The following is a 22,431-nucleotide window of genomic DNA, read 5'->3' on the forward strand; positions in this document are numbered from 1 at the left end:
AATGCTGCTCATTAGGTTTTAGAATATTGCGACCATGTATAATTGGACAAATAATTTTCGAAGAACTTTCAGTATGTTGTCCGTAAGCATTATCTGCTTGCAGCATTAAATGTGAACAAAGGCCGTTGTTAAACAAAAGCACATTGAATCCTTGGGCATCATCCCCACATGGCATCAAAGGATATTCCAACATACGGGTGTCACCCTCCCCCCCTTTCACTATGAAAAGTAACTCAGCAGGATGCACAGAAGTCCCTTTAAATTAGTTGTGGCAAAAACACAGGAAAGAGGCAGTTACCACACTGACAGCTGTGTGTGCGTGCGTGAGAGTGCGTCATTGCAGCCTGTAAACAGTCATTAAATCCAGTTCTCACTGCATGGCATGGTGTAAGTACACACACATGCACTCTGTAGGGTACAATTGGATCTTTTTCATGCCTTGGCTTCCAGCTAAAGCTCAGGTAAAGATTGTCTATTTACGGAGCTTAATTCTGTTTGTATTATAGAGCTGTATATATCCGTATTGATTATAAAGCTACTTATTCTACACAGTCACAGAACCATTCAGCTCTGTTATAATAGACTGTGTTGCAGCTGGGGATTTTAGTGTTGTTTTTCATTCATGCGAGCATCTGTCTGTCATCTGTTTGTTTATACAGTTTGTTCTTTATGTGTACAGTATTTCTCTTTTCCATCCACATCTCTTAGTGAGCATGTAAATCAGGACCCTGAATGTGCACCCCATCCGTGCCCCTCTCTTCGGAATGTCATTACCATGACATCATTCTGCAGAGAGTGGAGGCTTTCTGTCTTGGGCCTGGCAATGATAAAACTTGCAGATTGATTAGAGACAAGAGTGGTCTGCTGTATTAAAAAGTCTGGTTTCTATTTTGGGGTGCAAAGTAATTATACAACGATGCAAGATGCAATAATGAACTTTGACACACTGTTTACCATATTTGTAAATTGAAAATGTGCAAATATTTGTAATTGCACACTGCTAAAGAGATTTTTATTTTATTTTTATTTGTATTTATTTTTTTGAAATGCCACAAAAAAAGAAGAAAGCGCTCTTTGAGCCAGTGATCAAACTGCCATCTGAGGTTGTGCCAGTGAAGAGTTGCAATACCATAGCTTGCTGTAATGAGATCCCCTGAGTGCTCTCAGCCAATCAGAGCCGAGTATAGGCTCCTAGCTGGAGTTAATTGGCTGCAGGGGTAATGCTGCTGTAACATGCCAGAACATCTCAGCAAAGCTGAGACCTCCACATATATTACAGCTTCTTTTTGAAACATATCTCTATACAGACTTAGTGGAAATTCTCATATGATAAAGGCATCGCATTTCAGTGTCGATGCATCTGTAGTCGTTTAATGTTTTTAAATGATAATGTGTTCATTTGAATTTTTTTGTTAACAATCGGCTAATGTATATCCTAGTTTCAGTACTAATTTCTGTCTTTCAATATAACAACTCAAGCCTATATATGGAGAGGAATTATTTAATAGCTTTTTCATTCTTGTAAAACAAACAAGTAGACTGTACCATGGCTCCCTCTACTGGCTGGAATGGAATTGAGCTCTGCATTCTGGTGATAAAATGTGACAAGTCAATGATGTTAATTCCCCTTTCCATTGCATATTTCCAGAGTAGCTTTATGAGCTCAAATGTGCTTGAATTGATTATGTATCTTCACTTGCCTGTGTCTGCAGTCAGTTGCCAAATCAGGTTCTTGAGGATTTCAAAAACAGTTTAAACCGTCTGTAGCTGCCCGGCCGTCCGTGACTCACACACACACACACACACACACACACACGTCTTACTGACCTCTTAAGAACTGAAGCCACAAACTAAGTGCTACTCATCACAAAATAAACACAGATACTCTCATCCCATTCACACTGGGGTCATGACATCTGACATTTGCCTGCAAAGAACCATGTTATTGCATGATAACACCGTTAGAAACTGCGTTAACTGCTACAAATGCAGATGTTTTTTACATTTTAGCACCGTCGGTGCTACCTGAATGATACCTCAAATACATCAAATTTTGAGGTAGCGTACTATTACGTTTCTAAGCAATCAGACTTAAAGGGATAGTTCACTTAAAAATGAAAGTTCTGTCATCATTTACTCACCCTCGAGCCTTTCTGGTGATTTTAGGCAGAATGACAGCCTCAGTCACCATTCACTTTCTTGAATGAAGGTCACAAGATGCAATGAAAGTGAAAGCTGACTGAGGCTGTCATTCTACCGCACATTTCCTTTCGTGGAAGACGGTCTAACACGAAAGGTCATTTTTTTCACAAAGTATTTTTCTTATTTTCCAGTAAAAATATCTAAACATCCTTAAAGCTGCACTACGAAATTTTGTGCCCTCTACAGTAGTGAGATCTGTGGTTGAAACTTAAAATTGCAAGCAGCTTGAAGAAGAACATTTTACGTGAGTTGTGTTTCGGCACTGCTCTTCTGCGTGGATAAATCTCATGGTTTGAGCTTACCTGGACATCTCCTGTGTGTGGTCATGACTGGGAGATATTTAGAGCCAGTCATAACGTGCTATTTTCATGTTGATATACCATTATTCTATTAAACATTTAAAACCGAAATATTGCTTTCTTTGTTGAAGATAAACAACACTCGTATTTACATATTTTGAATGAATGAATGAATGAATGAATTTTACACTCATAGTGCTTTTACATAGAGAACAGGGAACTCTCCTCAGTCACCACCAGTTACCAGAATATTTTAATATGATTTTTTAAGTGTTTTAAGTGTACTATTAATGTTTGTATTGTACTACACGTATCAATTAAGAGGTGAAACTCGTGATATGACAGTGGCTGACTGAACTGAACAGCGTAGTTTCCCCAGCTGGAACACATGACAGCCGGTACTTCTTTTCTGTGTTTACACAGAAAGGTAGGGCTGAAATGATTAGTCAACGTTATCAACAAAGTCTACAGTTAAAAATTGTCAACCAAAATTGTCGAATAGTCGTTTGATCTCATTTAATGCAATATGAGATCATATTAAACTCTAATGATGGCGCGCGAGAGGAGCACTTCAGCTCACGCCTGATTGAGGAGAGGAAGAAAACACAGCTCACAGTCCGGACGCACTCCAGACTTTTCAAACAGCTTCAGGTGATGTAGATCGCAAAGTACAGTATGAGGGAATTATACAAAAAAATAATTATTTGTGAAATAAATCGGATCCGGAGCTTCCGTTGCAGCTACTTGCATGCTTGCGTCTTTAAAGAAAACACCCAGCGTTATATCTTTAATGCATCCTTTATTACATTTCAAATAATAAGGAAGCAGGTCACTAGCTGAATAGTCGGTTAAGAGCTAATGATTAATCATTGCAATAATTGCCCGAATAGTCGAATAATCGTTAGAATAATTGTTAGTTTAGTCGATTATCAAAATAATCATTAGTTGCAGCCCTAATATAAGGATGAATGACATAAGCCTGAAGTTTCATGCCAAATTCGACCCGACAGCTCAAATACAAATCATTTTGTAGGCTTACCGAAGTGAATCAGAGTAAGTTAAGGACATTATTTTGAACACTGGTTTTTTTATGTACTCAATCGATAATGGCATTTTGTTAATTTTAAACCAAATAATCTTCCATAGTGCAGCTTAAATACTAAATAATAAAATACTTGAGAAGCAACATGACAAGATTTGAAGTCTTGTTTTCAAAGAAATCTCACAAAATTTAGTGGGGTTTATGCTTAAAACAAGAAAAATTTGCCAAAGTTGTAAGAAAAAAAGACGTGTTTTTCCTTTGAATCAAGGTTTTTTTTCTAACCCCATTAGCAAGTAGTTAAAAACAAAACAAGACAAAAATACTTGGTTGCGGTTTATAGGTTTGGAACAACATGATGGTGAGTAAATGGGTAAACTTTTTCTTTAACAATCCTTTACCCAATACTGTTAGAAAACTGCATGATGCAGCATCCATTTTTCAGTGAAATACCCTGTGTGCATGTATGGTTATCAGAAAATCTGTGTAGCCCTACACTTTCGAGCTAAGCACTGCATTGCCTCAAGGTGTTCATGGTGATATTTGTGATCATTAAACTTGACTAAGGGAGCCAGTAGCACACAGTTTAATGTTCTTTGAGTTTGATGCTCAAAGTGATCAGAAACCTAAGGCATGTTTGTGTCATGTTTGCAAGCCGTACAGTATGCAAGACTTATTTGTGCCAGAGGGCGCCCCTCAACCCATGTGTGGGGGAAATGAGTTACAGTTTTCAGACAATTTTAATCCCAAAACACTGTTCAAGCATGAGATTTTCCTACATGTAGTATAAAGTTTGTGTAATGTCTATTATATAAAGTATTAACATTAGTAGTGTTTGCTAACTCGAACATCTTTTAATATTGCTCAAACTTAGGTTTAGGAATTTAAACAAACCCCTAACTAATTTTAAGAATTAAAATTCGACATGTAGCTAGTCCCGTGCTATTTGCGCTACAGATGAAAATGATACCACAAATAATTTGTTTTGTAGAAGGTGCTGTTACTTTTCGTAGTGATCTGACTTTCAATTTTCTTAGCCTGATCTTGTGAAAACTGTGGCTGTGGCAACATTTGTGAAAAATTATTTTATGTGGTTCCTTACACATGTTGCCGCAGTTCAGAGGTGAGATGTCCACAGTTTGGTGCTAAAAGCGAGTAAAATAAAAAAAGTATCAAGTTTTAAGTCAAGAAAACCAACATCCCTACTCAAAACCGATAATGTCATAAAAGCAAATAAGGTTTTTAAGATTAATGATCTATCGATGTTGAAATCATCAAAACGTACCTTCCTACCCTAAACATTAAACCTATACCTAACCAATAGTGTCATAAAAGCAAATATGACATAAAAATGTGATCATTTTGTGGCCCTTCTATGGCACTTTTGGCTCACGTCAACTCGTATGGTCCTCAGGACTTGTACTCCGGTCCTTTGCAATTGCAAGTGCAGCGCTGTATGAGTTTAGCCACGAAAAAGCTTGTAAATGTAGTTGCAATTATGTAATGCAGGCATTAAAATGTATGGACTTACAAGTCATGCACTATAGAAAAAGTGTTTAGATGTCATTAGATACCACTGTGTGAGGAACAGAGTGAAATTGTCACCTATAATACATTTTTTACAGTGTAATTTTATGTTTCATACTGCATTGTCTGAATCAGCCAACTGATTGGACATTAGTGGTGATGTCATAATCTGTCATTCATTAGCTTGTGTGTGTGTGTGTAATAGGGAGGGTGTTGGACCTGATGCTTACATTAGTCCCAGGTGTTCAGAAGTAAAAGATAAAACAGAAATAGGAGGAGCAAAGCAGTCTGTGGATTGTCTCCTACTTTTCCGAGTTCCTCTACCCCCTCCAGCTGCTCTCTATTTGTGCATGTGCATGAATGTCCCAAGAGAGTCTTTTACCCCATTAGGACTGTGAGCTCTTTTTCTCTCCATAACTCTGGAAAAATCACAAAGGCAATCAGTTATGCTGATTGGCAGTGTAAAGCCTTGTCATAAACTATATTTAGGAATTAATTTGAATAGTGGCTGTGGCGAATGCCATAAAAGATTCCTAGACAGCATTATGGCCAATGGCCGATGTTAAACCAATATGTGTAACATACTGTGAACACTTATAGTATTTTACCCAATATTGACTTTATGTTCACAAAATGTGCAAACAGAAATTGTTCATTATCCATTGGCAAGGCAAAACATAAACTCCAGGTTTAAAGGCAACATGCAGCTGTAAAGACAACAAACCACACTCAGGCTCGCTTGACACAAGCGACAGCATGAGATAAGAATGCATTATTGCATTCAAACATAGTTATATGGAGCGCAATGCAATGGGATGTCATCTCGAGACTTCTTTCACAAATTTTCAAAGTAACTACGTTTAGCACATTAGACATAGAAACACTGTTTATGGCACAACAAAACCAAAGTGAGACCTTTTCAAAAGCATCCATCTGACGCAGGTGTACATTGACGCGTCCCTAGACAAACCCTTATAATAAATCTATCTTGGACAGATTGACAAATTAAATTGCTAATGGACTGCTGTGGACTGTAGGCTAATGATAGACTTATGTTCAGTAATATGGAAATAAACAATATATTGCCTTCTAAAGCCACTTTTTGTCTTATCAATGCTTTACTCATTTGCCACAATAATGTAATGCATTTTAAAGATCGGAATTATTATTTTTTATCATATATATTTAAAATTATTAATATAACTATGCAAATATTTATGTATGTGATTAAATGTGATTAATTTGATTAATTAATCGGTATATCATGTAATTAATTAGATTAAAAATTGTAATCGATTGACAGCCCATAGATAGATGGATGGATAGATGGATGGATGGATGGATGGGTGGATGGATGGATGGATGGATAGATAGGTAGGTAGGTAGGTAGGTATTATAGTTCAGCTTGATTTGTAATATGCAGAGTGAATAGGCCAATTAGCCCCTAGCAGACCTCTCTGGGAGATTGGCAGTTGTCTACCTAGATCAGTTTCACTAGGCACTCCAGTGATTATTTACTTAACACTGGTTTGCAGCAGTTGTTGGCTTTGCTTTACAGAGAATCTTTAGGTAATTAGCAGAGGACTGTTCTGGATCGGTTTGCGCTAACAGATCAAACACAGATCCAATGGTAGCCAGGCGCCACCACTTTAGATGCCAAGTCTGTGAAGTGGGTCATGGGGGAAGGGGTTCTGGGCCTTTGTGTGTTGGATACACAAGGCTCTGCCATTTTTAAAAGCAAAAGCTAATCGTAGCCACCACCTGCTGGAATCAGCTTGCAATCCCATTAAAGTTAAATCTCCTGTACAGCGAAAGAGTTTGAATTAGCCATACTGTAGATTAACACGCACACAAAACTTGCATTCCTGGCACCCCTATTGTACGGATGCCGGGAGCGCTCTGCGGTTTAGACCTCTCTGTGTTGTGAGCCAAAGTGCAGAGGTCAGTGGCTCTCAAGGACGTTTGCGTTTTTACAGGAACACGCACGGGACATTGATGCCGCTACATGCCATCTGCCTTTTAAAGGCGCGACAGTAAGTCAGCAACACTTATTCACTAGAGACACTAAAATCCAGATATAGAGAGTAGATAATAACTATGGGAGACAGCCTTGAGCTTCCGTTTATAGCTAAAGTTAGTTGTTAATATCGTGGAACTGAAATTAACTGCATTAAAGTTCGTTTTGTGTTGTACTAGATACTGTAGGTGCAGTTTCATTTTTGTGCATATATACCACAAAAACTTGCATTTACACACTTTTTAATGCACAGGGACAGCATAAATCTACTTAGAAATTACAATCACTGGAAACAAAGTATCACTTGCTGGAAAGTTGATTATTGATTTTTGTGTTCAGCTGACTAAAAAAAACGTATTGTCGTGACAATAACAACATTTAAGAAAGGTAGTCTGTGGTGGCGTGATCCTATAAAATGGATCGTTCCGACTCTAAATTCTGATTAGATAAGCCACATATGTGCTAGTGTAAGAACTCCACATAAAGGAATGTTCGGGGTTCAATTGACAGGAAATTTAGCATAATGTTGAGCACCACAGAAAATAATATTGACTCCTCCCTCTATAATAAAGAAAATTGATTAAGACACTTGAGGTGAATGGGGCCAGTCTATAAACATTAAAATACACATTTATTTCAAAAGTATAAACACAAGACGTAAAATTTATACATGGTAACATGGCTTTAGTGTGATAAAATCTCTGTTCTACATGATGATGGTGTGATAAAATCCCTTACAAGGTTTTGCCGTTGCATCATCATGGCAACAAAGTTGTTAAAATTGCATATAACTTCAGACTGATAAGGTTAGAAAGCAATTTTATCACTAAAATCATGCTAACATTTATAATATACTTCTAACAGGATGTGTATTTTAGCATTTTTGGACTGGCTTCATTCACTTCCATTGTAAATGCCTTACTGGAACCATGATTTTCTTTTTTTAATGAATAAGGGAAGAGTCGAAGTAAGTTGTAGCAAAAAATGCTGCTGATTGAGCCTAACTTGTATTAAACCTAAAACCTTTTGACCCGTAGTGACCTCTCGCGTTTAAAGATACTGTTAAGAAATTAGTTCAGTCATGACTATACAATTTTAGCCACAAAAATAGTACTCAACTAATCATTGATTGCCTTTGTTTTATTCACACACTCAAACAATGATGAAACAATTTCATATCTGGCCACTGGAAGGACAGTGCCCTCCCCCTTGGCACCCCCCCCAAACTATGTTGTCTTTCCCAGCTTGTGTTATTGCTTGTTCTCTGCCTGTCTCTCTTTCACCCTTTTTGTCTCTCTATCTGTTTTTCTCTCTGTCCAACCCCCCTTTTCTAACTGTGGAAAAATGCACTGACCTTGCAGTGCAGTAAAAATAAAGCGCTAAAGGACGAAGCATAGGGCAAAAGCACAGAAACACCACCTTCAACAGCAAACACACCGAAGGTAGACTGACAGAGGGGGTGGGAGGGAGGGAGTAGTGCAGGGGGAGGTGCTGAGAGGAGCAGAGAGAGAGAGAGAGAGTGAGGTGGTAAGAGAGAAACCGAGAGAGCATGCCAGGGACAGGAGGCTGGGGAACAGGAGGGAGGTAGACAGCCCAGTGGAGTGCATCGTCACGCTAGGTGCAGAACTGGAGGTTTTCTGGTCTGTAGTGACTCTTGCGACAACCACTCGGCTTTTTACAGTCAGGGATGGGTGACTTTATCCTGTCCTGTTTTGGCTTTTGAGTTAGAGTGCAAACTCCAGATGCTGCTCTCTACATGTTTTTTGTGGCCAGCCAGCTTTGGGATGAAGTGAGAGGTAGGTGTGTGTGTGTGTGTGTGTGTGTGTGTGTGTGTGTGTGTGTGTGTGTGTGTGAGTGTGTATTTGCGGGTGTTTAGTGCCTGAGCACGCAGGTGTCTGGCAGAGATGACTGCAGCAGCTGTTGAGGCATGCAGCTATCTCTCTCTCTCTTCCGTATTCTGATGTCATTCTTACTGATGCAGACCGGTTTGAGGACACCGGGTTGTTTGCTTACTAAGCCAAACAGACCACATAAAACTTTCAGACACTGACTATGACCCCCACTGTTTCTTGCCGTAACTTTGCCACTTTGCTGATGGAGCACTATGTAGTAGTAGGCTAGTGAACATCGCATTGATTCCTTAGATAGATCTCGGTGCGTGTTTGATATGTTGATCCATTAGGATCATGGCAGTGAAACAGAAACGACTGACATAAACACATTTACTCCGATCATAAAGTAGATTGGCTTCCCTGGCTCCATTAAAGGAATTAAATGCATTCACAAGAGTAAATGGGAAAATTACATCCTAAAGCTATAGCCTATATTATACAACATTCCTCACTGATTCCATCTTGTTTTACTGTCTGTTAGCAGCCAGCAGTCAGTATTTATATAAAGCAAGACATAAACTCCTGCCTCTCTGTTATGTTGAGACATTTTTTTCTGGTTTTGTTATGTCTATGGTCTCTTCTGGTGAGGTCCAGGGAGTGTTTTGGTTCCTGTCATGTCCTTGGGGGGGTGGATCTTCAGTTTGGAGGAAGATTATACAACATTAAGCTGCCTGGTATCAGATAATGCAACTATAATGCTTTGTGGTTACGAATTCAGCGAGACTCATCTAAGTGGAGCCTGTTTTTGCGTGCACACGAGTGTCAACTAAATTATCTTTGGATCTGCTGATGTAATTAGAGCTTACAGTTGAAGTCAGAAGTTTACATACACCTTAGCCAAATACATTTAAACTCAGTTTTTCAAAATTCCTGACATTTAATCATAGAAAAGTTCCCTGTCTTAGGTCAGTTAGGATCACTATTTTAAGAATGTGAAATGTCAGAATAATAGTAGAGAGAATTATTTATTTCAGATTTTATTCCTTTCATCACATTCCCAATGGGTCAGAAGTTTACATACACTTTGTTAGTATTTGGTAGCATTGCCTTTAAATTGTTTAACTTGGGACAAACATTTTGGGTAGCTTTCCACAAGCTTCTCACAATAAGTTGCTGGAATTTTGGCCCATTCCTCCAGACAGAACTGGTGTAACCGAGTCAGGATTGTAGGCATCAGATTGAGGTCAGGATTGAGGTATGTTTGGGGTCATTGTCCATTTGGAAGACCCATTTGCGACCAAGCTTTAACTTCCTGGCTGATATCTTGAGATGTTGCTTCAATATATCCACATCTTTTTCCTTCCTCATGATGGCATCTATTTTGTGAAGTGCAAAAGTCCCTCCTGCAGCAAAGCACCCCCACAACATGATGCTGCCACCCCCATGCTTCATGGTTGGGATGGTGTTCTTTGGCTTCGCCCTTTTTCCTCCAAACATAACAATGGTCATTGTGGCCAAATAGTTACATTTTTGTTTCATTAGACCAGAGGACATTTCTCAGAAAAGTAAGATCTTTGTCCCCATGTGCACATGCAAACTGTAGTCTGTTTTTTTTTTTTTTATGGCGGTTTTGGAGCAGTGGCTTCTTCCTTGCTGAGCAGCCTTTCAGGTTATGTCGATATAAGACTCGTTTTACTGTGGATATAGATACTTGTCTACCTGTTTCCTCCAGCATCTTCACAAGGTCCTTTGCTGTTGTTCTGGGATTGATTTGCACTTTTCACACCAAAACTACGTTCATATCTAGGAGACAGAATGCGTCTCCTTCCTGAGCGGTATGATGGCTGCGTGGTCCCATGGTGTTTATACTTGCATACTGTTGTTTGTACAGATGAACGTGGTACCTTCAGGTGTTTGGAAATTGCTCCCAAGGATGAACTACACTTGTGGAGGTCCACAATTTTTTTCTGAGGTCTGTCAAGCAAAGAGGCACTGAGTTTGAAGGTAGGCCTTAAAATACATCCACAGCTACACATCCAATTCAGTACACCTCCTATCAGAATCTAATTGGCTAATTGTCTAAAGTTCTGGACTTTTCCAATTTGCTTAAAGACACAGTTAACTTAGTGTATGCAAACTTCTGACCCACTGGAATTGTGATATAGTCAATTAAAAGTGAAACAATCTGTCTGTAAACAGTTGTTGGAAAAATTACTCATGTCATGCACAAAGTAGCTGTCCTAAACGACTTGCCCAAACTATAGTTTGCTAATATTAAATCTGTGGAGTGGTTAAAAAATTTGTTTTAATGACCTAAGTGTATGTAAACTTCGACTTCAACTGTATGTTAAGTCACAGACTAGGAATATGTGAAAATATGAGTTTAAAGGTAGAACCATTTTTATTTTATACTGCATTATTAGCTTATGCTAATATGTTGATCTGCTCTGCTTTTACAATACAGTATTAGACTGCAATAATAGAGTTGTAAAAAATAGAGAGTCAGGGGTGGAACAGTCATTTTAAAAGTGGGGAGACAGCTGTCAGTAGGTGGCTCGCCCAGACCCAACACTTACAGTGCAGTATTAATATATTACAGTATATATAAATATATAAGTATGATTTAAGTATGATATTAATATATATGTATTATTTACTTGTAATATTTGTAGTATTTTAAAGATTCACGTATTGCAAAATAATTGCAAAAATTTGCTAAATAAACTGCAAAGATTAAGGGCAATTTATGGAGCAATAAAAGACTGAGCACAAGCTGGTCCTGAATAAATTATTTAATCAATTACAATAATGACAATTGTGCATGTGCACAATTAAATTTTTTTTAGATTTAATTGTATCCAAATGGCTCGAGTGTTTTGACAACGTTCACCAAAATTCGTTCAGATCCATTTAATGATTCAATGATTTCTAGTGATGCCAGAAGGTGGTGACAAATGAGTGTCTTGTATAAAATGAGTTAGTCACTTCAAAAATGTGTATGTCTACAGACATACAAAGAGACTTTAGTAGAGGTTTTAAGCATTATAATAACAAAGCAAATCTATGACTTTTATCAAAAGACAACAATAATAGTCATATAATAATTATAATGAGTTTCAGTAACGTCCATACGTTTTGATGTATAAAAAAGCATGTCTACATGTCTAGTTACTTCAGTAAAATGCCTAAGTGTTCTAAGAACACAGCAGATCTATCTTTTTTCCTACAGTTTGTCGACTGCACACCAACATAGAGGTAAAAAAAAGGAGCTGATACTAAAAATAGCTTTAAATATTTAACACAGATCTAGTAATCTGCTTAAATTGGCAAAAACAACCGATCAAACTATTACCTCACAAACATAATGTAAAAAGCATAACTTAATGAAGACTCAGGCACTGATATAAACTCCACTTACAATGTGTGCTTAGAAGGATTGTCCTTTTAATAACACTCGTTTGTGTGTTTCTCATCTCTAGATTATTATTTTAGATCAACATCAATGCAGATAAAAAACATGAATAAATGAGCATTGTTGAAAGCAACTTTGTAGAAATGAACGGAGCCGTGTTGATTAGACTATCTGACTGACAGCCTATTACGTAAGGGTTGTTTCGGTTAAGGGTTGTCACCTGTGATTGGCTGGATGGTCGCTCAATCAGCCCAAAGTAACAAAACACAAAGAATACTGTATACAAATCCACCATTTGGATTCAGTATGGGTTTAGCTTGGAGAGTGATTGTTTATGTTGATCATGCATTGCTACAGACTGATCTCACATTGAAATCGGAAACATTAGGCTGACTTTTCTTTAGCTGAAATCAGTCTGTGCTTACCAAAGTCAGTCCACTCGGCAGCCATCTTTGGAACACTCCCGGGCAGGCTGGGCAGCTATTTTTCCATGTAAACAAGTGGCATACAAGTACAGCTCCTATCTACTTGAATGGGGAAAGACCGAAATATCCAAAACGGTTGGTCAAGATTACAATTAAAGAACATATTTAAAATCAGCAGTAAAATCTGACAAGACTGGTATCATAAATTGTGCTTCTTTACCTCAGATTACGCTTAAAAACGCTGTTTTCCTGGCTTGTCTAGCTAATGCACATGCGTGTTATCAAGTTGATTGACAGGCGATGTCTATATCTAAAAGGATCTTTTACCTGTAAGGCGGGGCTTCCTTTTCTTCATCTGTTGGGCATTCCAATTTCTCCCATTAATTTTAATAGAAGTGGCCCATCTCTGTTGAAATGCGAAACACTGCCCCCAGTGGTCAAATCGGTAACTGTTGTTGGGCGTATGGGCACATGTGAGCTCCATTTTCCAGGTGAAATGTTCATGGAGGGATGCCAAAAGCGAGTTGTGAAGCGACTTATTTTCAGCTGTACAGGCTATAATACAGTGAAGAGGAATGATTATTTTATGAACTGAACCCCCCCAACCCGAACCCCAAACCTCAAACCTAAACCTAACCATCAGTGGAGTGAAAATTTCATGTTAGAGATAAAAATGCAATATCCGAATCATGCTTGCCACTGATTATGCAAACGTGATTACTTCTTTGTTTCAACGCTGGATCCGAACCCGGGTCACAGACGCTGCAGACGCAACGTGCTTCCGGTCACGCCACAGGGGAAGGTAAACACTACAGACGATGCAAAAAAGTATTTTAGGAGATGCCACTTGTTAGTGTGTTGGCATTATGTGGGCGATCCTAGGGTACTGAAACTCTCGGAATCAACTCCCTTGTGTTCATATTGATTGTAGACTTGTTGAATTGGAGAAACTTGAGAATCGGTGAAAATAAAACAAATTGATCAACCTCTATTCTGAATATTGGTGTAGACATGTCCCTCTCAATGTCAGTGGTTGTTATGGCCTTTTTTGCAGACACATTCATTGCCTATAGATCACTTTTCATGTGACTCATTTCTGTACATCCATATTTGCATAGCAGGAGTCAGTAACTGTCTGTTTTTCTAAACTGCAAACTCAAACTACCCAAAATACTTTGGTTCTGCTGTGATGGTGATTACAATTGTTCATTTGTCAACAACTCGCATGACTCATTAAGTATATTTCAGACCCCTTTCTAGAGTTACAGTGTCATCTTTGCTGCTGTGACACAGCACATATCAACAAGAAAACCAGACGGATTCACACTGCACGATGTTATGATACTGAAGATCTGAGTGTGTATTTCTGGCCTCTGTGTGCTGTCGGGTTATTGTCGTCAGCAAAGATTCTGACCGTTGTGTGGTCACAACCACACAACGGCACTGATATGTGGCATATAGGCACTGATATGTGGTTTGACATTGGGGCTTCAGACTCCCATATGTGATTTTGCCTTTATTGTAGTTGCTCTCTCCTCGAGGGATTCACTGGGCCACAACAAAACAAGTCTATTTCTGTCAAACAGCTCCAGCTGCGTCAAGGGAACTGCTGGTGTCCTTGGTCGTATAGTTTGGATTTTGTCTGTGGTTGATGTCATGTTGGAATGTGTCAGCGATGGTCACCAACAGATTTTCACTGTTACTGGTTTCCAGTTAACAATGTACTGTTATTCTGGATTATGACCACTGATCCACCAATAAAACCATATCAAATTACCAGCTGTTGTGCCATTAGAGATCATATGTAAAGCTGATGGTAAACCTAAAGCACTATGTAGAATTCTCTAAAAGGGTGCTCTTATAGCTCAGCTGGCAGAATATGGTGCTATCAATTGCAAGGTCATGAGTGAATTGAATGCACTGCACTCGTTTTGGATGAAAGTGTCTGCCAAATGCGTATAATGTAAAAATGAAAAGGAATTGGGAGAGCCTAACCACTGAAGTCTCCTCCATAGTCGAATAATAATTTGTTAGAAATGGACTGTGACATTGTAATATTAAAATGTGCAGCTTGTCATGTAGAGGGTCTGCAAAGCTTTAAATATTCTGCAGCTGTTATCCAGTTTAATTCAAATGAATGCTTTCCTTGGCACTCCATAATGGATAGCATCACAGCTGACTTTGCATCTTAAATAAAAAAGGAGAAAATTGAGGTCAAGCAAATTAAGATTCAGCTTTGAGCCCTCTGTCAGTAAATGAGATATCTACCTAGTTCTTTGCTCATAGCTCAAAATAAATGTCAAGTATTTGATTTTCATCCTTAGGCATTTAGTAGGGACTAAGGACAGTTTGTTTCACTGAACTTGGCCCATGCTTGCTATTGCTGCAAGACTCGTCCTTAAATTAGTATTCTGAAAGTAAGTTTGAGTCATTGCCTGTGAAATATTGCAAAGCTGGGCTGGTGCAGTTAGAAGCAAGAGCAAGTACCTTCATTTCCAAATATGCTGTGTCATGGTGCCATGTGGCAGTAATGTGAGGACGAAGCGGAGGAAAATACACACAGGTAATATGTTATAAATTATGTAGAACTGGACATTTTTGACAGATCCTTCATTTGCCCAGTTATATTTTTTGGTTTGGTATTGGTCAGGAACCTCTATCTTTGATTATCCTAATTTATACAATAGAAGAAACCAAAAAACTTTCTCCTGAATGAACTAAAGCACCCTAGTAGAATACATTTTGTCATTTTGTTGTTGTCTCTGTATCATTTTGAAATGACTTCATTGAGGAAAATAAATAAATAAATGAAGATTGTCATGTTCAAGCCACACCAACAATTAGTTTTAACCAATCATCAATGCTCTTCTACTTGCTGAGTTCTCCTAGGTCAAGAAACGATGTGTGCAACAGGAGAAATATCACCAAACGAACACTTTAGCAGAGCAAAAACGTCAGAGCATGTCATCATAGTTTTTAGGCAAACTGAAAGAAGCCTGTTCTCCCAGTAAGTGTAAACTGGATCCATTATCCAGGCACATGGCTTCCTATCACTGCTATGCTGATGACATATAACTCTACCTCTCATTCCAGCCTGATGATCTGACGGTAATGGCCTGGATCTCAGCTTGCCTAGCAGACATTTCATGTTGGATGAAAGATCACCACCTCCAGCTCAGCCTTGCTAAGACAGAGCTGCTCATGCTCCCAGCGAGCCCAGCAATTCATCACAACTTCACCATTCAGCTAGACTCGTAAACGATTACGCCATCCAGGACAGCCAGAAATCTTGGAGTTGTGTTTGACGATCAGTTGAACTTCGCAGACCACATCGCAAGGACTGCCCAATCGTTCTGATTTGCCTTGTACAACATTAGGAATATCAAGCCCTTCCTATCGGAGCATGTTACACAACTCCTCATCCAAGCTCTTGTTCTATCCAGGCTGAACTATTGCAATGTTCTTCTGGCAGGCCTTCTAACATGTACTATCAAACCTCTGCAATTGATCCAGAATGCGGCAGCAAGAGTGGTCTTCAATGAGCCCAAGAGAGTGCATGTCACACCTCTCTTCATCAAATTGCACTGGCTGCCAATGGTTGCTCAAGTTAATTTCAAGGTATTGATGCTTGCTTAAATAACAACCACTAGCTCCGCACCCCACTATCTAAACTCATTACTTCAGACTTATGTGCCCTCCAGAAGCCTGTGTTCTGCGGGTGAATGGCGCCTCGTGGTGCCATATCATAGAGGCACAAAATCACTGTCCCGGACCTTTACCTTGACTGTTCCCTGCTGGTGGAATGACCTGCCTAATTCCACTCAAGTGGCTGTGTTTTTAGCCTCTTTCAAAAAACAGATAAAGACACATACCCATTCATACTAACAAACTACCTTCATGTTTAAAAAAACAAAACAAAATTTCCTTGCTATGTGTACTGCTCTAAGCTATGTGAGACTTGTATTACAGCTCTTATTATATTGTTGCCCCTTTTGTTGGATGAATCGCTTCTATCGCTCTCCTCATTTATAAGTCGCTTTGGATAAAAGTGTCTGCTAAATGAATACATGTAAATGTAAATTAGCCTTTGGACTGTGCTGAAGATCTGATAGTGTAGGCCTATATCGTACAATTTGACATTAAAGTCTGCCTCGGTTTTGACCCAGGATCTCACCAGGGCCAAATCGTACAATCTGACAAGCAACAATAATAAAGGACAGAAAAAATAATCAGCCAGTGTACATGCGACTTTACTCATTCCAAAAGTATGTGATGTGTTTCTGCTGTTGGAGACTCAGTGGAAAAGTTCTGTTCTTGTCTTAGTAAGTATTAAACCCACCTGTCTGGTCTGGACTGGTCAAGAAACTTCTTTCTTTCAGTGGTGATTCACTTTCCATTTTTTGCTAAACATTCCATGATAATCACAAGGTCTAGATGATTCCTGCTGGAAAAGAATTTTTGTTTGTATAACAATTTCAGCAGCACTGTTTCACATGTGCCTTCTATTTTAGTACATAATTGCAATGCAAGTTAGTCATTTTCATAATCTGAACAATGACACGCTGTTTGGATGTTACAACATATTCACTGTTCCAACGAATCCCTCAAGCAAAGAACGTTCTTTTTTCTATATAGTAAAATCTTGTGTTTAGAGATGATGTCAAGTTCATTGTAAATTGTGGCTGTGTGTTCAGTCAGTTTGCAGTATGATCTGTGGATATTGTCACTTGGCTGATGATAAAACATTTTAAAAAATCAGCTGAAGTTCCCAGGAATCCGAAGGAGAGGAATGTAGTCCCAATGTTTGCCATAAAAACAAGGTTTAGGATGATTAAGTATGTTTAGGTTTGTAGGATTTGCTTATTACCACCTGGCCATCTTTCAACAGGAGCCAAAGTATGTGACAGTAGTGTGCACATATCCTAATTTTTTACAAGAGAGCAACAATTCACAGGAACTTTATCGATGTCCGCCTCTTTGAAAACAGGAGGATGGAATGAAGTGGGCTAAAGTGACCCATGCTTAAAAGCTTACGTTTTTGTCTGGTACTGGTCTTGCTGGTGGACCAAGTTAATTTCAGGTATCTGTAATGTGATTGTAATTAGTAAGAAAGCCTTTTAAGATATCTTTAATTACTCTCCAACGTATTGATATCTGAAATCCATTTCCAGATATTTGAAATGGCAAATCGAACATAAAAAAATTATCATTTTCACTAGTTGTAATTCAGTTGTTGATATAAGGAATGGATATTTGTAACAGTAACAATGTAATTATAATATATATATATATATATATATATATATATATATATATATATATATATATTGACATCTCTAATTGTGTTTTCAATAGGTGTGAATAACATATAATTGTGCTCAAAGGGATAGTTCACCAAAAAATGAAAATTCTCTTATCATTTGCTCGCCCTCATGCCATCCCAGATATGTATGACTTTCTTTTTTCTGCTGAACACAAATTAAGATTTTTAGAGGAATATTTTAGCTTTGTAGGTCCATACAATGCAAGTGAATGGGTGCCAAAATGTTGACGCTCCAATAAGCACATAAAGGCATCATAAAAGTAATCCATATGACTCCAGTGTTTTAATCCATATCGTCAGAAGTGATATGATAGGTGTGGGTGAGAAACAGATCCATATTTAAGTCCTTTTTTTGCTTGAAATTCTTCTCCCTGCCCAGTAGGGGGCGATATGCATGAAGAATGTGAATCACCAAAAACACAAGAAGAAGAATGTGGAAGTGAAAGTTAAAGTGAAGATTGCAGTGAGGAGAATTTTCACTAACAAGGACTTAAATATTGATCTGTTGCTCACCCACACCTACAGTATCATATTGCTTCTGAAGACATCTTATGGATTACTTTTATGCTGACCTATGCGATTTTGGGAGCTTCAATATTTTGGCACCCATTCACTTGCATTGTATGGACCAAAACAGCTGAGAAATTCTTCTAAACATCTTAATTTATGTTCGGCAGAAGGAAGAAAGTCATACACATCTGGGATAAGGGTGAGTAAATGATGAGAGGATTTTCATTTTTGGGTGAACTATCCCTTTAACTAGTGAAAATTGATTTCATATCCTGCATGTGATTAAATGTGGCAACGGCTTGCAACATATATATAAACTGGGTTTTAACTAATGGCCTTTGTGTGATGTACATCGCTATTTAAATGCACGAAAACTAAAGTTGTTTTACTGGATGAGTTCCAGTGTATTTGCACTGAAGATGTTTGACTGTAGGGTGTGTGTGGATGTGTGCATGTGCCAGCATGTGCGACCTTATGTGTGGAGTGAAGCGAGAGATCTATATACAGGGGCTGGAAGGAAGGGAGGCCCGGACAAAAGCAATACTGCAATTGCCGGTTACATCATCTCTGACAGGCCACATCAACCCCCGTAGTGGACCAGCCACTCGTAAAATAATCTGACACGCTATTCAGAGGAGATTTTAATTTAAAAACTCAAAATTATTGCTTAGTACAGCACTTCATGCATTTTAGCTTAGCTAGTTACTTAGATAATTTAGCTGGTGGAAAAAGAAAGAAAATACAGATTTAACCAGCCATCTCCCAGCCAGGGCTGGACTGGGACTAAAAAGTGGCCCTGGACTTTCTGCATTTTTATCAGGCGTGAGCATTATTCAGCAAGTCGCACTTCAGCTCCCAGTAATGCTTTGCGGTATGAATAAATTATGCAAATGACTATGTACTGCTCATAGCTTTACTGTTTGCAGATTTTATATATGCTGCTGTTATTGTATTTGTTGTAATTTTCAGTTATTTGTCATTTTGTGATGATTCAGAGCTCATCTTATACTTAATATGTTGTCTTTGGTTGTCATCATTATTGTGATTTGTATGTCAAAAAATGAGTTCCACCCGAGGTTTGAAGTTATCGCGCACATGCGGAAATGTGCTATGTGAAAGGAATTTCAAAATAAAAGTAATTTCAGTTTTATAAAATAAAAGCCATTGTATTTGCCTTACCTTACAAAGTTTTTTGAATATTCAATCTGTAGTGGGGTATGCGTGGGCATGTTGGAGCCCAGGGCAGCCGCCTATATCGCCTGTAGGACGGGCCGGTACTTGCGCAGCAATGGGCCGGCCCAAATTACCCAGCGGCCCACCGGGAAAATGCCTGGTGCTCCCGACGGCCAGTCCGCCCCTGCTCCCAGCCTAGTCGCTAGGTCTGTTGGCTGGTTGTAGATGGAGGAGATCAGCTAGCCGACCAGCTAAACCAGCTAAAAACCAACTTGGCCAGGCTTGGAGACCACCATGAAACAGCTAGTCTTGCAAACCAGCCTAGGCTGGTTTAAGTCATTTTTATTTTTTTTATTTTTTTCAGTAGGGTTATATAATTTTTTAAAGGTCATATTTACAGACTGAATGATGATATGATATGGTTTTATTAATTTTTATAGAGGATTTTAAACTGGTTCCAGATATGCTCAAATTCAGAGCAGCAGTGCTGTGTTAAGTATCTACTATGTTGGTATGCATCAAGGGCCTGTCACGTCTGCTGAATGGCCCTCGTAAAGGTTACTCTCGACAGCTCCCATATGTGCTACACTATTTGTGTAATTGCAAATGTTGCCCAAGACCACCTCAGCAGGTAACTCAAGTAAACTAGCTTTGAATTAATGGAGCAATGTGTGCTTTATAGAAATTTGTTAACAATGTTCATCTCATGTTGCTGTGTTCGAAGGGTTTTGTTTAAATCAAGCTATTATTTTTTACAAGAATGTACTCAATAGTATACTGGAACAGAAAGCTAACCATTGTGCCAGGAATACCAGACCACATAGGTCAACCTTATTTGATCGTTTACTACTTTTTTTGCTAAATTTATGGGTTGTAAAAGCTCAATACATTCATTCTACCAGTTTCGCATCATGAATTCTGGTGTTTGTAAGGTACCATAAATATTTATTCAGATATTTATTCGGCTAATGTAATTTTAAGTTAATGTTCAGTCATTCCTTGACTTTAAATTTACATTGAAATGCAATGTTTGATATTCTGTAACTTTTTCATTCTTTCATGTGCAGTGGTAGGGAAGAGCTGCATGACTCAGTGTATTGGAATTTCATTTTTATTAATGGGCTAAATGGCTGACACAGATTGTGTTGTTTTGTGCCCTGACCTTGAAATTGCATGTACATTTGTCAGCAGGAGAAGACGAATTAGACCTAATAGTCATCTCCAGTCTGCGGTCTGTTTCTGAATTGAAATTGCTGGAGTAGTTATGGGTGTTTTAGTTATTGTCTCCTGTCATAGGAAAAGAAGATTAAAAACTATCCATGATGTTAATATGTCACACTATTACAGAAATTGGTAACACTTTACAATAAGTTTCCATTTGTTAGCATTAATTAATGCATTAGATATAATGAACTAACAATGACGAATATTTTTATACAGCATTTATTATTCTTGGTTAAAGTTAAATGATACAAACACAGTTGTCAACTGTTAGTTAATGTTAATTCATATTGCATTACCCAATGCTAACATATACACCTTTTAATTAAAAAAATGTATCTATGTTAATAAATCGACCCTAATTATAGTGTTACATAGAAATTTACCATGGCTGTCATAGTTTCCACCAAAATGTTGACTACAGGTCATTTCTACAGTTATTGTTATTAAACTTTGGTAAATAAGCCACCTCTGTCATCAAAAAAGGAAATTACAAAAAGACAAAAAGTTTCTGAAAGCTTCTTAATCTGCCTGAAAGTGATCCGTGAGAACTCGTAATACTTTGGTCTAGATGGCAAAATCCGAAGATACTGTACAATTTCTCTCGCACAAAAATGTACAAATTTTAGACCAACCAATCAACAAATAGAATTTCAAATAGATACAATACAGGCATCAAATTTTAGCAAGCCTCCAATCCAACATTTTATTTTAAGAAAGGAAATGTCTCTGAAAAAAATTTGGTTACTCATTCCATATTTATGTATGCAATATAAATGACTGATGTATGTCCATGTATGTCAATAACCTGTAATACGCTTCCCTCTTCCCGTTCCAAATCCCGATGTTTTCCTATTAAAGTCATTGTCATTGGTTCATTTATTATTCTCTATGGAAGTAAAGCCACCTCATACGATTTCTTATGATCACCATCTCGTACTATTATTGTGAATTGTCATGAGTTGTCATGTCCGAGTTGAAGTTGTCCCGTATTAATATATTATGAATTTACAATAGTAACAGTAGTTGTAGTAATTTATATTTTGGATGTTTCATCAAATCACAGTGATCTTGAAAGGGAAAGTTCGGCTTGCTCTTTCATGCAAAGTATGTATGCATTCTGTATGCACGCTTTGATGAAATAGTATCACAGATCTGTCTAGGTTCCTCAGTGTCTCAGAGTGCAGTCTATGCAAGCATGCATATTGAAAACATCCCAGGCCTTCTCACATTTCATGAAGCATTCTTATGCACTGAGGGAAAATGACTTTGACATGCGCCATGATGTTCTCACAAAGGTCCTTGTGCGAAACTTTCCACATGTGTGAGTAAAATCGATCATTTGATCCGACGCACATTCTGAGCCCTGGGATTGTTCTGGAATGGATGGCCATATAAATTTCTCCTGCTCTGAAACAGGACGTTATTATAGAGAAATAAGCGGTGTCTTC

At 38.2% G+C, this 22,431-nt stretch overlaps 1 protein-coding gene and 1 long non-coding RNA gene across 7 annotated transcripts in view; both read left to right on the forward strand.

Annotated features, from left to right (window-relative positions):
* Positions 1-22,431, forward strand: part of LOC127427567 (IQ motif and SEC7 domain-containing protein 1-like) — a 281,442-nt gene that overhangs the window by 207,970 nt on the left and 51,041 nt on the right. The window lies entirely within an intron of this gene.
* LOC127427627 (uncharacterized) lies at positions 8,661-17,999 on the forward strand. The gene is made up of 3 exons (XR_007894959.1): positions 8,661-8,880; positions 10,808-10,920; positions 15,847-17,999. It is a non-coding gene; the product is annotated as an uncharacterized LOC127427627 (long non-coding RNA).

Source organism: Myxocyprinus asiaticus, chromosome 37 (assembly GCF_019703515.2).
Source record: "Myxocyprinus asiaticus isolate MX2 ecotype Aquarium Trade chromosome 37, UBuf_Myxa_2, whole genome shotgun sequence".
NCBI lineage: Eukaryota > Metazoa > Chordata > Actinopteri > Cypriniformes > Catostomidae > Myxocyprinus > Myxocyprinus asiaticus.